Here is an 18185-nt window from a genome sequence, read left to right on the forward strand (position 1 = left end):
GAAGTTGTCTCAGAGGTAGTTCTGTGATGTCCACTTCTGCGGGTTCCATTCTGTGTGGCCCAGTCGCTCACTCGAATAAGAAGTTGTCTCAGAGGTAGTTCTGTGATGTCCACTTCTGCGGGTTCCATTCTGTGTGACCCAGTCGCTCACTAGAATAAGAAGTTGTCTCAGAGGTAGTTCTGTGATGTCCACTTCTGCGGGTTCCATTCTGTGTGGCCCAGTCGCTCACTAGAATAAGAAGTTGTCTCAGAGGTAGTTCTGTATGTCCACTTCTGCGGGTTCCATTCTGTGTGACCCAGTCACTCACTCGAATAAGAAGTTGTCTCAGAGGTAGTTCTGTATGTCCACTTCTGCGGGTTCCATTCTGTGTGGCCCAGTCGCTCACTCGAATAAGAAGTTGTCTCAGAGGTAGTTCTGTGATGTCCACTTCTGCGGGTTCCATTCTGTGTGGCCCAGTCGCTCACTAGAATAAGAAGTTGTCTCAGAGGTAGTTCTGTGATGTCCACTTCTGCGGGTTTCATTCTGTGTGGCCCAGTCGCTCACTAGAATAAGAAGTTGTCTCAGAGGTAGTTCTGTATGTCCACTTCCGCGGGTTCCATTCTGTGTGACCCAGTCGCTCACTAGAATAAGAAGTTGTCTCAGAGGTAGTTCTGTGATGTCCATTTCTGCGGGTTCCATTCTGTGTGGCCCAGTCGCTCACTCGAATAAGAAGTTGTCTCAGAGGTAGTTCTGTTATGTCCATTTTCGCGGGTTCCATTCTGTGTGGCCCAGTCGCTCACTAGAAGTTGTCTCAGAGGCGGCTCTGTGATGTCCACTTCCCCGAGCCGTTCTGAGTTAACCAGAGGGCTCACTCGAACAAGAATGGATCTCTGCATTGGAGAAGGCGGCACAGCGGAGTGCGTAAATCTCTGTGTGACCCACCAACGCCAGCCGCCGCCGCTGCTGCTGCTGCTGCTGCTACCTGTGCAGCGTTTGACCACAAGAGGCAGCCAACGTAGCCACCACCACGACCAACGCCACCCGGAAAGTCTCGGCGTCGAAGGAGGGTGGTTTTGTTGGGGCTGGTGTAGAAGCCACGCGAATGGGCCGTGCGTTATAGATGGTGTTCGTGTCGGCGAGACTATGGGAGAGGTCAAGGGTGGAGGAGGAAGGAGGGAGGAGGGGGGTAGGGGGAGAGGAGGAGGGAGGATGGGAAGGGGGAGGAGGAGGGAGGAGGAGGGAGGAGGAGGGAGGAGGGAGGGAGGAGGAGGAGGGAGGAGGGGGAGGAGGAGGAGGAGGAGGGAGGGGAGGGGGGAGGAGGAGGAGGAGGAGGAGGGAGGAGGAGGGAGGAGGGGGGAGGAGGGAGGGAGGAGGAGGAGGGGAAGAAGCAGGGGGGGAGGAGGAGGGAGGAGGGGAGGAGGAGGAGGAGGAGGGAGGAGGGGGAGGAGGAGGAGGAGGGAGGAGGAGGGAGGAGGAGGGAGGAGGGAGGGAGGAGGAGGAGGGAGGAGGGGGAGGAGGGGGAGGAGGAGGAGGAGGAGGGGGAGGAGGAGGAGGAGGGAGGGGAGGGGGGAGGAGGAGGAGGAGGAGGGAGGAGGAGGGAGGAGGGGGGAGGAGGAGGGAGGAGGGAGGGAGGAGGAGGAGGGGAAGAAGCAGGGGGGGAGGAGGAGGGAGGAGGGGGAGGAGAAGGAGGAGGAGGGAGGAGGGAGGAGGGAGGGAGGAGGAGGGGAAGAAGCAGGGGGGGAGGAGGAGGGAGGAGGGAGGGGAGGGAGGAGGGGCGAGGAGGGGAGGGAGGAGGAGGAGGCGGGAGGAGGGAGGGAGGGGGGGAGGGGAGGGAGGGAGGAGGAGGGAGGATGGGGAGGAGGGAGGAGGAGGGAGGAGGAGGGAGGAGGGAGGGAGGAGGAGGAGGGAGGAGGGGGAGGAGGAGGAGGAGAAAGGGGAGGGGGGAGGAGGAGGAGGAGGAGGGAGGAGGGGGGAGGAGGGAGGGAGGAGGAGGAGGGGAAGAAGCAGGGGGGGAGGAGGAGGGAGGAGGGGGAGGAGGAGGAGGGAGGAGGGAGGAGGGAGGGAGGAGGAGGGGAAGAAGCAGGGGGGGAGGAGGAGGGAGGAGGGAGGAGGGAGGGAGGAGGAGGAGGGAGGAGGGGGAGGAGGAGGAGGAGGAGGGGGAGGAGGGGGAGGAGGAGGAGGGAGGAGGGAGGAGGGAGGGAGGAGGAGGGGAAGAAGCAGGGGGGGAGGAGGAGGAGGAGGAGGGAGGAGGGAGGGAGGAGGAGGAGGGAGGAGGGGGAGGAGGAGGAGGAGGAGGGGGAGGAGGAGGAGGAGGAGGGGGAGGAGGAGGAGGAGGAGGGAGGGGAGGGGGGAGGAGGAGGAGGAGGAGGAGGGAGGAGGAGGGAGGAGGGGGGAGGAGGAGGGAGGAGGGAGGGAGGAGGAGGAGGGGAAGAAGCAGGGGGGGAGGAGGAGGGAGGAGGGGGAGGAGGAGGAGGGAGGAGGGAGGAGGGAGGGAGGAGGAGGGGAAGAAGCAGGGGGGGAGGAGGAGGGAGGAGGGAGGGGAGGGAGGAGGGGCGAGGAGGGGAGGGAGGAGGAGGAGGAGGGAGGAGGGAGGGAGGGGGGGGAGGGGAGGGAGGATGGGGAGGAGGGAGGAGGAGGGAGGAGGAGGGAGGAGGGAGGGAGGAGGAGGAGGGGAAGAAGCAGGGGGGGAGGAGGAGGGAGGAGGGGGAGGAGGAGGAGGAGGAGGGAGGAGGGAGGAGGGAGGGAGGAGGAGGGGAAGAAGCAGGGGGGGAGGAGGAGGGAGGAGGGAGGGGAGGGAGGAGGGGCGAGGAGGGGAGGGAGGAGGAGGAGGAGGGAGGAGGGAGGGAGGGGGGGAGGGGAGGGAGGATGGGGAGGAGGGAGGAGGAGGGAGGAGGAGGGAGGAGGGAGGGAGGAGGAGGAGGGAGGAGGGGGAGGAGGAGGAGGAGGAGGAGGGAGGGGAGGGGGAGGAGGAGGAGGAGGAGGGAGGAGGAGGGAGGAGGGGGGAGGAGGGAGGGAGGAGGGGAAGAAGCAGGGGGGGAGGAGGAGGGAGGAGGGGGAGGAGGAGGAGGAGGAGGGAGGAGGGGGAGGAGGAGGAGGAGGAGGGAGGAGGAGGGAGGAGGAGGGAGGAGGGAGGGAGGAGGAGGAGGGAGGAGGGAGGGAGGAGGAGGAGGAGGAGGGGGAAGAGGAGGAGGGAGGGGAGGGGGGAGGAGGAGGAGGAGGAGGGAGGAGGAGGGAGGAGGGGGGAGGAGGAGGGAGGAGGGAGGGAGGAGGAGGAGGGGAAGAAGCAGGGGGGAGGAGGAGGGAGGAGGGGGAGGAGGAGGAGGAGGAGGGAGGAGGAGGGAGGGAGGAGGAGGGGAAGAAGCAGGGGGGGAGGAGGAGGGAGGAGGGGGAGGAGGAGGAGGAGGAGGGAGGAGGGAGGAGGGAGGGAGGAGGAGGGGAAGAAGCAGGGGGGAGGAGGAGGGAGGAGGGAGGGGAGGGAGGAGGGGCGAGGAGGGGAGGGAGGAGGAGGAGGAGGGAGGAGGGAGGGAGGGGGGAGGGGAGGGAGGGAGGAGGAGGGAGGAGGGAGGGAGGGAGGGGTTGAGATATGGCGGGAGGTGGAGGAGGAGGAGGGAGAGGCAGCAGGAGCTGGAGGAGGAGGAGGCTTCTCTCCCCAGCACACACACACACGCCGCTGTGTGCTGCGCCGCTGACTAATCGTCACGTGTTGTTGACGTGACGACCCTCGCTAATTGCCTGCGCCTCCTGCAGTGGCGGGTTCAACGACGCGTCCACATCCACGCGATCCAACTCCCTCCACCCACGCGATCTACCCCTTCAGCATGTACGCAGGCATGTTCAGAGATGTTAACTACCTTGCCTGGTACACAGGAGGTCGTGGGTTCGATCCCAGACCCCCTGCTGTACATTTTAAGTTTGCGTGTCTCTCTCTCTCATCATCATCATCACGGTGGCTAGGAGATGTTAACTACCTCGCCTGGTACACAGGAGATCGTGGGTTCGATCCCAGACCCCCTGCTGTACATTTTAAGTTTGTGTGTCTCTCTCATCATCATCACGGTGGCTAGGAGATGTTAACTACCTCGCCTGGTGTACAGGAGGTCGTGGGTTCGATCCCAGACCCCCTGCTGTACATTTTAAGTTTGCGTGTCTCTCTCATCATCATCACGGTGGCTAGGAGATGTTAACTACCTCGCCTGGTACACAGGAGATCGTGGGTTCGATCCCAGACCCCCTGCTGTACATTTTAAGTTTGTGTGTCTCTCTCATCATCATCACGGTGGCTAGGAGATGTTAACTACCTCGCCTGGTGTACAGGAGGTCGTGGGTTCGATCCCAGACCCCCTGCTGTACATTTTAAGTTTGCGTGTCTCTCTCTCTCATCATCATCATCACGGTGGCTAGGAGATGTTAACTACCTCGCCTGGTACACAGGAGGTCGTGGGTTCGATCCCAGACCCCCTGCTGTACATTTTAAGTTTGCGTGTCTCTCTCATCATCATCACGGTGGCTAGGAGATGTTAACTACCTTGCCTGGTGTACAGGAGGTCGTGGGTTCGATCCCAGACCCCCTGCTGTACATTTTAAGTTTGTGTGTCTCTCTCATCATCATCACGGTGGCTAGGAGATGTTAACTACCTTGCCTGGTACACAGGAGGTCGTGGGTTCGATCCCAGACCCCCTGCTGTACATTTTAAGTTTGTGTGTCTCTCTCATCATCATCACGGTGGCTAGGAGATGTTAACTACCTCGCCTGGTACACAGGAGATCGTGGGTTCGATCCCGACCCAGATGTCTGCTGCTGTATATTTGGAGTTTGCGTGTCTCTCTCATCATCATCACGGTGGCTAGGAGATGTTAACTACCTCGCCTGGTGTACAGGAGGTCGTGGGTTGGATCCCGACCCAGATGTCTGCTGCTGTATATTTGGAGTTTGCGTGTCTCTCTCATCATCATCATCACGGTGGCTAGGAGATGTTAATTACCTCGCCTGGTACACAGGAGATCGTGGGTTCGATCTCGACCCAGATGTCTGCTGCTGTATATTTGGAGTTTGCGTGTCTCTCTCATCATCATCACGGTGGCTTCTCTTCCACTGAAGTCATCGCTGCAGTGATTCAGTTTTTTGAGGTCACCCAGATCAGTCGCTAATGGTGGCACAGCATCACCACGGTCTTTGACGTGTCCCCACGAGAAAAAGTGGCAGGGTGAGGTGATGTCGGGGGGTCATCTTGGGGGCCAAGAGTGGAGCTGGCAGGTCTTGGGATCCCGTGCGACCTATACAACGCCACCACCACCACCCCCACCACCACCACCACCACCACCCCCACCACCACCACCACCACCACCCCCACCACCACACCCACCACCACCACCACCCCCACCACCACCACCCCACCACCCCCACCACCACCACCACCACCCCCACCACCACCACCCCACCACCCCCACCACCACCCCCACCACCACCCCCACCACCACCACCACCCCCACCACCACCACCACCACCGGGGCGACCGAGAGAGAGGGGAGGGGGGCGGGGCCAGGGGGCACTGCGATGTGAGAGCCGGGGACTGTGTGTGTCTGTGTGCCTGTCTGTCTGTGTGTGTGTCAGTGTGTGTGTCTGTGTGTCTGTCAGTGTGTGTGTCTGTGTGTGTGTCTGTGTGTGTGTCTGTGTGTCTGTCAGTGTGTGTGTCTGTGTGTGTGTCTGTGTGTGTGTCTGTGTGTGTGTCTGTGTGTGTGTCAGTGTGTGTTTCTGTGTGTGTGTCTGTGTGTGTGTCTGTGTGCCTGTCTGTCAGTGTGTGTGTCTGTGTGTGTGTCTGTGTGTGTGTCTGTGTGCCTGTCTGTGTGTGTGTCTGTGTGTGTGTCTGTGTGTGTGTCTGTGTGTCTGTCAGTGTGTGTGTCTGTGTGTGTGTCTGTGTGTGTGTCTGTGTGTGTGTCTGTGTGCCTGTCTGTCAGTGTGTGTGTCTGTGTGTGTGTCTGTGTGCCTGTCTGTCAGTGTGTGTGTCTGTGTGTGTGTCTGTGTGTGTGTCTGTGTGCCTGTCTGTGTGCCTGTCTGTCAGTGTGTGTGTCTGTGTGTGTGTCTGTGTGTGTGTCTGTGTGTGTGTCTGTCTGCCTGTCTGTGTGCCTGTCTGTCAGTGTGTGTGTCAGTGTGTGTGTCTGTGTGTGTGTCAGTGTGTGTGTCTGTGTGCCTGTCTGTCAGTGTGTGTGTCTGTGTGTGTGTCTGTCTGTGTGTGTGTCTGTGTGCCTGTCTGTCAGTGTGTGTGTCTGTGTGTGTGTCTGTCTGTGTGTGTGTCTGTGTGCCTGTCTGTCTGTGTGTGTGTCTGTGTGTGTGTCTGTCTGTGTGTGTGTCTGTGTGCCTGTCTGTCTGTGTGTGTGTCAGTGTGTGTGTCTGTGTGTCTGTCAGTGTGTGTGTCTGTGTGTGTGTCTGTGTGTGTGTCTGTGTGTCTGTCAGTGTGTGTGTCTGTGTGTGTGTCTGTGTGTGTGTCTGTGTGTGTGTCTGTGTGTGTGTCAGTGTGTGTTTCTGTGTGTGTGTCTGTGTGTGTGTCTGTGTGCCTGTCTGTCAGTGTGTGTGTCTGTGTGTGTGTCTGTGTGTGTGTCTGTGTGCCTGTCTGTGTGTGTGTCTGTGTGTGTGTCTGTGTGTGTGTCTGTGTGTCTGTCAGTGTGTGTGTCTGTGTGTGTGTCTGTGTGTGTGTCTGTGTGTGTGTCTGTGTGTGTGTCTGTGTGTGTGTCTGTGTGTGTGTCTGTGTGCCTGTCTGTGTGCCTGTCTGTCAGTGTGTGTGTCAGTGTGTGTGTCTGTGTGTGTGTCAGTGTGTGTGTCTGTGTGCCTGTCTGTCAGTGTGTGTGTCTGTGTGTGTGTCTGTGTGTGTGTCTGTGTGTGTGTCTGTGTGTGTGTCAGTGTGTGTTTCTGTGTGTGTGTCTGTGTGTGTGTCTGTGTGCCTGTCTGTCAGTGTGTGTGTCTGTGTGTGTGTCTGTGTGTGTGTCTGTGTGCCTGTCTGTGTGCCTGTCTGTCAGTGTGTGTGTCTGTGTGTGTGTCTGTGTGTGTGTCTGTGTGTGTGTCTGTGTGCCTGTCTGTCAGTGTGTGTGTCTGTGTGTGTGTCTGTGTGTGTGTCTGTGTGCCTGTCTGTCAGTGTGTGTGTCTGTGTGTGTGTCTGTGTGTGTGTCTGTGTGCCTGTCTGTCAGTGTGTGTGTCTGTGTGTCTGTCTGTGTGTGTGTCTGTGTGTGTGTCTGTGTGTGTGTCTGTGTGCCTGTCTGTCAGTGTGTGTGTCTGTGTGTGTGTCTGTGTGTGTGTCTGTGTGCCTGTCTGTCAGTGTGTGTGTCTGTGTGTGTGTCTGTGTGTGTGTCTGTGTGTGTGTCTGTGTGTGTGTCTGTGTGCCTGTCTGTTTGTGTGTGTGTCTGTGTGTGTGTCTGTGTGTGTGTCTGTGTGCCTGTCTGTCAGTGTGTGTGTCTGTGTGTGTGTCTGTGTGTGTGTCTGTGTGTGTGTCTGTGTGTGTGTCTGTGTGCCTGTCTGTCAGTGTGTGTGTCTGTGTGCCTGTCTGTCTGTGTGTGTGTCTGTGTGTGTGTCTGTGTGTGTGTCTGTGTGCCTGTCTGTCAGTGTGTGTGTCTGTGTGTGTGTCTGTGTGTGTGTCTGTGTGCCTGTCTGTCAGTGTGTGTGTCTGTGTGTGTGTCTGTGTGTGTGTCTGTGTGTGTGTCTGTGTGTGTGTCTGTGTGCCTGTCTGTCTGTGTGTGTGTCTGTGTGTGTGTCTGTGTGTGTGTCTGTGTGCCTGTCTGTCTGTGTGTGTGTCTGTGTGTGTGTCTGTGTGTGTGTCTGTGTGTGTGTCTGTGTGCCTGTCTGTCAGTGTGTGTGTCTGTGTGTGTGCCTGTCTGTCAGTGTGTGTGTCTGTGTGTGTGTCTGTGTGCCTGTCTGTCAGTGTGTCTGTCTGTGTGTGTGTCTGTGTGTGTGTCTGTGTGTGTGTCTGTGTGTGTGTCTGTGTGCCTGTCTGTCAGTGTGTGTGTCTGTGTGTGTGTCTGTGTGTGTGTCTCTGTGCCTGTCTGTCAGTGTGTGTGTCTGTGTGTGTGTCTGTGTGTGTGTCTGTGTGCCTGTCTGTCTGTGTGTGTGTCTGTGTGTGTGTCTGTGTGTGTGTCTGTGTGCCTGTCTGTCAGTGTGTGTGTCTGTGTGTGTGTCTGTGTGTGTGTCTGTGTGTGTGTCTGTGTGTGTGTCTGTGTGCCTGTCTGTCAGTGTGTGTGTCTGTGTGTGTGCCTGTCTGTCAGTGTGTGTGTCTGTGTGTGTGTCTGTGTGCCTGTCTGTCAGTGTGTCTGTCTGTGTGTGTGTCTGTGTGTGTGTCTGTGTGTGTGTCTGTGTGTGTGTCTGTGTGTGTGTCTGTGTGCCTGTCTGTCAGTGTGTGTGTCTGTGTGTGTGTCTGTGTGTGTGTCTGTGTGCCTGTCTGTCAGTGTGTGTGTCTGTGTGTGTGTCTGTGTGTGTGTCTGTGTGCCTGTCTGTCAGTGTGTGTGTCTGTGTGCCTGTCTGTCTGTGTGTGTGTCTGTGTGTGTGTCTGTGTGTGTGTCTGTGTGCCTGTCTGTCAGTGTGTGTGTCTGTGTGTGTGTCTGTGTGTGTGTCTGTGTGCCTGTCTGTCAGTGTGTGTGTCTGTGTGCCTGTCTGTCTGTGTGTGTGTGTCTGTGTGTGTGTCTGTGTGTGTGTCTGTGTGCCTGTCTGTCAGTGTGTGTGTCTGTGTGTGTGTCTGTGTGTGTGTCTGTGTGCCTGTCTGTCAGTGTGTGTGTCTGTGTGTGTGTCTGTGTGTGTGTCTGTGTGTGTGTCTGTGTGTGTGTGTCTGTGTGTGTGTCTGTGTGTGTGTCTGTGTGTGTGTCTGTGTGCCTGTCTGTGTGTGTGTGTCTGTCTGTCTGTCTGCCTGCCTGTCTCTCTGTCTGTCTGTCTATCCGTCTTTCTGTCTGCCTGTCTGTCTAGCCGGAGTTCTGTCTGTCTGTGTGTCTCTCTGTCTGTCTGTCTGTCTGTGTGTCTCTCTGTCTGTCTGTCTGTCTGTCTCTTTACGTCTGCGTCTCTGTCTGTCTGCCTGTCTCTCTGTCTGTCTGTCTGTGTGTCTCTCTGTCTGTCTGTCTGTGTGTCTCTCTGTCTGTCTGTCTGTGTGTCTCCCTACGTCTGCGTCTCCGTCTGCCTCTCCTCGATTCTCGCGAGCGTGCCAGACCGTGCAGCAGCGGAGAGAGCAGCAGGGGAATTCTTGGCCTCATCAATAAATCAGAGAGCGAGAGAGAGAGCGAGCTGAGTGTCGGCTGACGTCTCTGCACATCCAAGCGTGGAAGAGGAGAGGGAGGAGGGGGAGGAGGAGAGGGGGAGGAGGGGGAGGAGGGGGATGAGGAGAGGGGGAGGAGGGGGAGGAGGGGGGAGGAGAGGGGGAGGAGGGGGTGGAGGGGGAGGAGGAGAGGGGGAGGAGGGGGAGGAGGGGGAGGAGAGGGAGGAGGGGGAGGAGTGAGGGAGGAGAGGCTGGAGGGAGGAGAGGGAGGAGGGGGAGGAGAGGCTGGAGGGAGGAGAGGGAGGAGGGGGAGGGAGGAGGGGGAGGAGAGGGAGGAGGGGGAGGAGAGGGAGGAGGGGGAGGAGGGGGAGGAGAGAGGGAAGAGGGGGGAGAAGGGACGCAGGAGGGGGAGGAGAGGGAGGAGTGAGGGAGGAGAGGCTGGAGGGAGGAGAGGGAGGAGGGGGAGGGAGGAGGGGGAGGAGAGGGAGGAGGGGGAGGAGAGGGAGGAGGGGGAGGAGGAGAGGGGGAGGAGGGGGAGGAGGGGGAGGAGAGGGAGGAGTGAGGGAGGAGAGGCTGGAGGGAGGAGAGGGAGGAGGGGGAGGGAGGAGAGGGAGGAGAGGGAGTAGGGGGATGAGGAGAGGGGGAGGAGAGGGAGGAGGGGGAGGAGAGAGGGAGGAGAGGCTGGAGGGAGGAGAGGGAGGAGGGGGAGGAGGGAGGGAAGAGAGGTGGAGTGAGGGAGGACGGAGGGAGGAGGGGGGGATCAGGGAGGGAGTACTTGCTCCGGCAGTACATATACTAAAATTGGAACGATACAGAGAAGATTAGCATGGCCTCTGCGCAAGAATGACACGCAAATTCGCGAAGCGTTCCATATTTTTCCACGCCGTGCCGGCCTTCAATGAGCAGTGGGCGATGGAGGAAGCCGTGTGCTCGGTGGCAGATGACGGGGAGCTCTGCGTGCTGATATGAGCTACACGTCGGAGGCCGTAGGACTGCGAGAAGGGCTGCGTGCAGACCGAGAGAGAGCGAGAGAGAGAGTGAGCGAGAGAGTGAGCGAGTGAGTGAGAGGGTGAGCGAGAGAGTGAGCGAGAGAGTGAGAGAGAGTGAGCGAGAGAGTGAGCGAGAGAGTGAGCGAGAGAGTGAGCGAGAGAGTGACCGAGAGAGTGAGCGAGCGAAAGAGCGAGAGAGTGAGCGAGAGAGTGAGCGAGAGAGTGAGAGAGATGGAGTGAGAGTGAGTGAGAGAGTGAGTGAGAGAGAGTGAGTGAGAGGGTGAGCGAGAGAGTGAGCGAGAGAGTGAGTGAGAGAGTGAGAGAGATGGAGTGAGAGTGAGCGAGAGAGTGAGCGAGAGAGTGAGCGAGAGAGTGAGCGAGAGAGTGAGTGAGAGAGATGGAGTGAGAGTGAGAGAGAGTGAGCGAGAGTGTGAGCGAGCGAGAGAGCGAGCGAGAGGTGGGGGTTTACATAAAGCAAAGTTAAAAAAAATTACGAAATGATGAACGAAGCAAAGTGCCGAATACACCGAGCATCTTCTTGTTTCCACTGATCGTAAAAAAAGGAGAGGGTGGAGGGAGGGAGGAGATGGAAGGAGGAGGAGAGAAAGGGGGAGGAGGGGGAGGAGGGGGAGGAGGAGGGGGAGGAGGAGGGGGAGGAGAGGGGAGGAGGAGAGGGGGTGGAGGGGGAGGAGGGGGGGGGGAGGGGGTGGGAGGGACGAGGGGGAGGAGGGGGAGGAGGAGAGGGGGGAGAGGGAGGAGAGGAGGGGGGGAAGAGAGGGAGGAGGGGGAGGAGAGGGGAGGAGGAGAGGGGGTGGAGGGGGAGGAGGGGGGGGAGGGGGGAGGAGGGGGTGGGAGGGACGAGGGTGAGGAGGGGGAGGAGGGAGGGAGGAGAGGGGAGAAGAGGGAGGAGGGAGGAGGAGAGGGGGAGGAGGAAGGGAGGGGGGGAGGAGGGAGGGAGGAGGGGGAGGAGGGAGGGAGGAGGGAGGGACGAGGGGGAGGAGGGGGAGGAGGGAGGGAGGAGGAAGGGGGGGGGGGAGGAGGGAGGGACGAGGGGGAGGAGAGGGAGGAGGGAGGGAGGGAGGCGTGAAAGGAGGAGGAGAGGGGGGAGAGGGAGGAGGAGAGGGAGGACGGAGGGAGGAGGGGGAGGAGAGGGGAGGAGGGGGTGGGGGAGGAGGTGGAGGAGGAGGAGAGGAGGGGGGGAAGAGAGGGAGGAGGGGGAGGAGAGGGAGGAGTGAGGGAGGAGAGGGTGGAGGGAGGAGAGGGAGGAGGGAGGGAAGAGAGGGGGAGGAGGGGGAGGAGGGGAGGGAGGAGAGGGAGGACGGAGGGAGGAGAAGGGGGGGAGGGATCAGGGAGGGAGGAGAGGGACGAGGATGAGTCTGGAGGAGTCGATTATAAGCTCGGACTTACAATCGTTACGATCTCCGGCCGCGGCAGTCGAAGCAATGGGGGCCTCGTCCCTCCACCCTCCACCCTCCACCCCCACCACTAGGAGCTCTGTCCACCGGGCAGTATGAACGGGCTCCAAACGATCTTGATTGGAAGCTTTCGTGACTGCAGGAATCCAAACTTTTTGGTTATTTCGGTAAAGTCACGTGGGTAGAAAAAATTAAAATAATTTAAAAAATTGAATATTTTTTCTAATTTTATTGTTTTTATTTTCCTATCTTCGTGAATTTACCGAAGGAACAATATAATATGGATTTGGGGGAAATGTGTAATTGCGACTTTTCTGACAGATATTGCGATTACATTTTTTTTTAAAGTCAAGCTTCAGTTTCAATATTCAGTGCGTCGTAGATTTAGCGCGTGTGATGGAGCAATAGATCTCGACGTTTCGATCGCAACACAAGCGACCGTCGTCATCAGGAGCCGCCGCAGGTTCTGTGTGTTTTTAAATTTTATTATGTTTTTTAATTGATCATGTTTTTTATTTTATCATGTTTTTTTATTTTATTATATTTTTTATTTTATCATTTTTTCATTTTATTATGTTTTATTCTTATTACTTTATCATTTCCCTTCTACGTGACTTCACCGAAAGAACCAAGAATATTGTTTTTGTTACTTTTTGTGTTTGTTTGTTGCGGGCTGGCCGACTCCCTGGTGCAGAGCGCCGCGGTAGTAGCGGTAGTAGCGACTGGGCAGGTCGAGCCACGTCTTGTCGCCTTTTGATTTCACTTCTCAGCAACGGGAACGTGGCCGAGCCTGGCCGGCAGAGGGCAGAGGTGGGCCGTGCATCACCCCCTAGGTGAGGTGACGTCACCCCCTAGGTGACGTCACTCACTAGGTGACGATGTCACCCCCTAGGTGATGATGTCACCCCCTAGGTGATGATGTCACCCCCTAGGTGATGATGTCACCCCCTAGGTGATGTGACGTCACCCCCTACGTGACGTCACTCACTAGGTGACGTCATCTCCCAGGTGATGATGTCACCCCCTAGGTGATGATGTCACCCCCTAGGTGATGTGACGTCACCCCCTAGGTGACGTCACTCACTAGGTGACGTCACCCCCCAGGTGATGATGTCACCCCCTAGGTGATGATGTCACCCCCTAGGTGATGATGTCACTCCCTAGCTGATGTCAACCCCTTGGTGACTTCACCCCCTAGGTGACGTCACCCCCAGGTGACGTCACCCGCTATGTGACGTCACCCGCTACGTGACGTCCCTCCCTAGGCGATGTCACCTCCCAGGTGATGTCACCTCCTAGGTGACGTCACCCACTAGTTGATGACGTCATCCCCTATGTGACGTCACTCCCTGTGTAGTAGTGGTGAGTGTAGTGGTGAGTGTACTAGTGGTGAGTGTAGTAGTGAGTGTACTAGTGGTGAGTGTAGTGGTGAGTGTAGTAGTGGTGAGTGTAGTGGTGAGTGTAGTGGTGAGTGTAGTGGTGAGTGTACTAGTGGTGAGTGTAGTGGTGAGTGTAGTGGTGAGTGTAGTAGTGGTGAGTGCAGTGGTGAGTGTGCTAGTGGTGAGTGTAGTGGTGAGTGTAGTGGTGAGTGTAGTGGTGAGTGTAGTGGTGAGTGTAGTAGTGAGTGTACTAGTGGTGAGTGTAGTAGTGAGTGTACTAGTGGTGAGTGTAGTAGTGGTGAGTGTAGTAGTGAGTGTACTAGTGGTGAGTGTAGTAGTGAGTGTACTAGTGGTGAGTGTAGTAGTGGTGATTGTCTATCTGTTTGCGTTTCTCCCTTGCGATGGGACTTTGAAGGATGAACGTTGACATTTATAAGTGGCACGGGTTGACCAATACGTTCTGAGTTGATCTGCAATAAGGATAGGTGCACTAAGGGGTTGACAGCTATGAAAGTCTGTGGTGAATGTGTGGGTGGGTGGGTATGTGGGTGGGTGTGTGGGTGAGTGTGTGTATGAGTGTGTGGGTGGGTGTGTGGGTGGGTGTGTGGGTGGGTGAGTGTGTGTATGAATGTGTGTGTGGGTGGGTGAGTGTGTGGGTGTGTGGGTGGGTGTGTGGGTGAGTGTGTGTGGGTGGGTGTGTGTGTGTGTGGGTGAGTGCGTGTGTGGGTGAGTGTGTGGGTGAGTGTGTGGGTGGGTGTGTGGGTGAGTGTGTGTGTGGGTGAGTGTGTGTATGAGTGTGTGGGTGGATGTGTGGGTGGGTGTGTGGGTGGGTGAGTGTGTGTGTGTGGGTGTGTGGGTGGGTGAGTGTGTGTATGAATGTGTGGGTGGGTGTGTGGGTGGGTGAGTGTGTGGGTGTGTGGGTGGGTGTGTGGGTGAGTGTGTGTGGGTGGGTGTGTGTGTGTGTGGGTGAGTGCGTGGGTGGTTGTGTGGGTGTGTGTGTGTGTGGGTGAGTGAGTGTGTGGGTGAGTGTGTGTGTGGGTGAGTGTAGTAGTGGTTATTGTCTATCTGTTTGCGTTTCTCCCTTGTGATGGGACTTTGAAGGATGAACGTTGACATTTATAAGGGGCACGGGTTGACCAATACGTTCTGAGTTGATCTGCAATAAGGATAGGTGCACTGACAAGGGGTTGGCAGCTATGCACGCGTGATAGACAGACGTTGCTTCTGAAAAACAGCTACGTAAGTCAGTGGGACCTTACCTGGCGAAATTTAAAATCGTAAATTTTATTTTTGTGTGTGATCTCCTTACCTTTCCCATGCTTTGGGAAGCAGCAGCACTTGCCCCGACAAGCCTGTTAGAGGCTACACGGGGAGCTTTTGCCTGTGTTTTTGCGTCGTTTGTCGTTGGAACGTTCTTACCCGTGACCCTGACCGGACATCTGTGAACAAAGCGCTTCATGGCTCATCGGATTCCTCCTGCGGTTTGAATACATATTCTGATATTCCGATTCGATTGTCAGACACGAACGCTGATTGCGAGTGGTAAGCACTTGCCCCCCGACAGCCTGTCAGAGGCTACACGGGGGACCTTTGTTTTTTGTGTTGTGTGTTGTTTGTAAGCTTCTGACCCCGATGGTGAGGCCACTGGCTCGTAGCTGGTAAGATAGAAATGGTAAATTAAATATTATACTGGTAGGAACCACATTCTTAGATTTTTTCGGTAAAGTCACGTAGGTAAAAAATTAAAATTAATAAAAGTAAAATAAAAATACAATAAAATAAATCACGACGTTTCGGAGGCAACACAAGCTTCCGTCTTCAGGTGGAACCGTCACAGCACGATAGCTGGAACCACCTGGTTACACCAGCCCACAGGGGATTATTGTGTCCGTCCGTCCGTTGTGCATCCAAAAATGGGAGGGGTGGGGCTGGGTGGAGAGGGGAGGGTGGGGGGGGGCTGGGTGGGGAGGGTGGGGCTGGGTGGGGGGTGGGAGGGGTGGGGAGGGTGGGGCTGGGTGGGGGGTGGGAGGGGTGGGGAGGGGCTGGGTGGGGAGGGGCTGGGTGGGGAGGGTGGGGAGGGTGGGGCTGGGTGGGGAGGAGAGGGTGGGGAGGGGCTGGGTGGGGAGGGGCTGGGTGGGGGGTGGGAGGGGTGGGGCTGGGTGGGGAGGGGCTGGTCACCCCGTGGTGCCCTTATAAAACTCAACGTTTCACCTACTCACGCCGGCTTGTGCCCGCCCTCACAGTCGGGCATATTTGCGGAATACACCACGCCGCCGTTGACCCTGCAGGCCATTGACCGAGCAACCCAACGTTCCTACCAGCTCCCTCCGCAGGAATGTGTTACATAATGGGGTTTTTCCCCTTTTTGTATCCTTGAAAGCACAATGCATACATTATCAAAGTGTCTTTTTTGTTTGCATTTTGACTGCAAGTATTGTGGTTAATGCAGACATGAATCCTCGTTAAAAAAATGTTTCAGTTTTGTTTGCAAAAGAAAGAGGGGGAAAACCCCTATTATTATTATATTTTGGTACTGGCAAAGGAGGTCTAATGACATAGAAATGGTAAGATAACAAAAATAGATCGTTTAGTTGCGTTTGTGTGTTGTTGTCACCGATGTGTTTAACTTTCCTGTACTTTACGCTCCCATCGTGTTTTTGGAAGTTTTTGTTGGTGTCACGTTCTGACCCCGTGCCCCTACTGGGACATGTGCTGGGGGGGGGGGGGGCGGGGAAGAGCTTCATAGCTCATCGGATTTCTCCTCCTCCAGCACAAGTCAATATTCTGAACGTGTGAATTCTTTGCAAGAGTTTCGATTGAAAGCTTCTTTCGTGACTGCAGGGATTCATCTTCTTGGTTCTTTCGGTAAAGTCATCACGTAGAAGGGAAATAATAAAATAATAAAAATAAAACATAATCAAATAATTCTCACGACGTTTCGGCCACAACGCAAGCAGCCGTCCTCAGGTGGAGAACAGGTCTGTCGAGGAGACAGCGTCTGAATGACAAGCCCCAGGCTTGGAGCGTCTATTTAATCTGGGATGGAGGGGGGAAGAGCGCCTTGACAAAATAATTTGCATACCAAGAGGAATTTAGCATATTTCGATTTAAAGCTTTCGTGACTGCAGGGATTCATCTTCTTGGTTCTTTCGGTAAAGTCGTCACGTAGAAGGGAAATAGTAAAATAATGAAAATAAAACATGAATTTATTTATTTTTTATTTAATAAAATTTTATTTTATTATTTCCCTTCTACGTGACTTTACCGAAATAACCAAGAAGATGAATCCCTGCATAATATTTTATTATTTTTATTTTATTATTTCCCTTCTACGTGACTTTACCGAAAGAACCAAGAAGATGAATCCCTGCATAATCTTTTATTATTTTTATTTTATTATTTCCCTTCTACGTGACTTTACCGAAAGAACCAAGAAGATGAATCCCTGCATAATCTTTTATTATTTTTATTTTATTATTTCCCTTCTACGTGACTTTACCGAAAGAACCAAGAAGATGAATCCCTGCATAATATTTTATTATTTTTATTTTATTATTTCCTTTCTACGTGACTTTACCGAAATAACCAAGAAGATGAATCCCTGCATAATATTTTATTATTTTTATTTTATTATTTCCTTTCTACGTGACTTTACCGAAAAAACCAAGAAGATGAATCCCTGCATAATATTTTATTATTTTTATTTTATTATTTCCCTTCTACGTGACTTTACCGAAAGAACCAAGAAGAACCAAGAAGTTCCTTGCAAGAGGTTTGGTGTCTTAACGTCTTAACACAACTGTTTTATTTTGGCCAGGAATGTGTAACACCTATTCTTTTACTTTTTCTACTGGCTTAGGGGGCAATACAGTGACAATAGTTTAATCGCTTTAACAGTTTAAAGCGATTTGACGCATGTTTTATTTTCAAAATGGAAATATGGTTTTGATGGGGGGAAGAGCTTTGTGACGTCATATTTGAGTGGGGGGGGGGGTCTGACTTTTTGTGACGCCGTGTGACGAGGGGAGGGGGGGGGGTAGTCAAAAATCGCCCAAAATCGCGTGACGTCATTTATGGACGGGTCATAAGTCAACCGTTTGATAATTAACCCGTAAAAACAAAGTTTTTCACTATAAATCCTTTATATGCGTGGCATCGGTTTCATTTTATTATTCATTTCTGTTTTTCTTGAGTAAGAGTTTCATTTTTATCACATTGGTATTTTAAATTAAATATGAAAAAAAAAATTTCCTAAAAAGTGGAAAATTTTGGAAATTTTTTTTCACGAAAATAAATTGTCACGCACAACGAGTCTGTGCGCAAAATGTCGGCTCGATTGGATCACGGGAAGTGGGTTTAAAAACGACCGAAAGATTTGCACGGTCGTAAGCGCGCAAGCAAGCAAGCAAGTGAACTTAATATAAAGGATTTAAAAATGCGTTTGTGTATCACAACCTCCATACACAACCCAGGGTGTAATCGATCGTAGCCTCCCATCAACTATTGTCCATACCCTCGCGACCTCTCCATTCACGTAGCTCACGTGACGAAGGGCCGCTTGCCGAAACGTCGATTATCATCTTCTTGGTTCTTTCGGTAAAGTCTTCACCTGAGGACGGCTGGCTTGCGTTGTGGCCGAAACGTCGTGAGAATTATTTTTAGAAGTTTTATTTGTATTATTTCATTATTTCCATTCTACGTGATGACTTTACCGAAAGAACCAAGAAGATGAATCCCTGCAGTCACGAAAGCTTCAAATCGAAATTTTATTTTATTATATTATTTTATTTTTATTTCACTTTTATTAATTGTAATTTTTTTACCTACGTGACTTTACCGAAAAAACCTAAGAATATTCGACTGTCAAATTTCGATTTTCCTGATTGCAAATTTCTGGGGGTGGAGGGGTAGGGTGGTTTGCGAGGTAGTAGGTGTGGCTTAATAGGCGATGGGCGTGGCCACGGTGGGGGGGGGCGTGGTCTGGAGGCGGTAGGCGTGGCCTGGTTTGTAGGCGGGGCGATGGGCGTGGTCACGGTGATGGAGGCGGGGCTACGAGGCGGTAGGCGTGGCCTGATTGGTAGGCGGGGCAGTGGGCGGGGCGATGGGCGTGGTCACGGTGAATGAGGCGTGGCTTCGAGGCGATGGGCGTGGTCACGGTGAAGGAGGCGGGACTTCGAGGCGGTGGGCGGGGCCAAGCGCTGT

At 54.7% G+C, this 18185-nt stretch overlaps 1 non-coding gene across 1 annotated transcript; it reads left to right on the forward strand.

Moving 5' to 3' along the window:
• The first annotated feature begins 9971 nt into the window (after positions 1 to 9971).
• Positions 9972 to 10078, forward strand: LOC144954000 (U6 spliceosomal RNA). The gene has a single exon (XR_013640999.1). It is a non-coding gene; the product is annotated as a U6 spliceosomal RNA (small nuclear RNA).
• Positions 10079 to 18185: the final 8107 nt, after the last annotated feature.

This window comes from Lampetra fluviatilis, unplaced genomic scaffold (genome assembly GCF_964198595.1).
Source record: "Lampetra fluviatilis unplaced genomic scaffold, kcLamFluv1.1 SCAFFOLD_1001, whole genome shotgun sequence".
NCBI classification, from domain to species: domain Eukaryota; kingdom Metazoa; phylum Chordata; class Hyperoartia; order Petromyzontiformes; family Petromyzontidae; genus Lampetra; species Lampetra fluviatilis.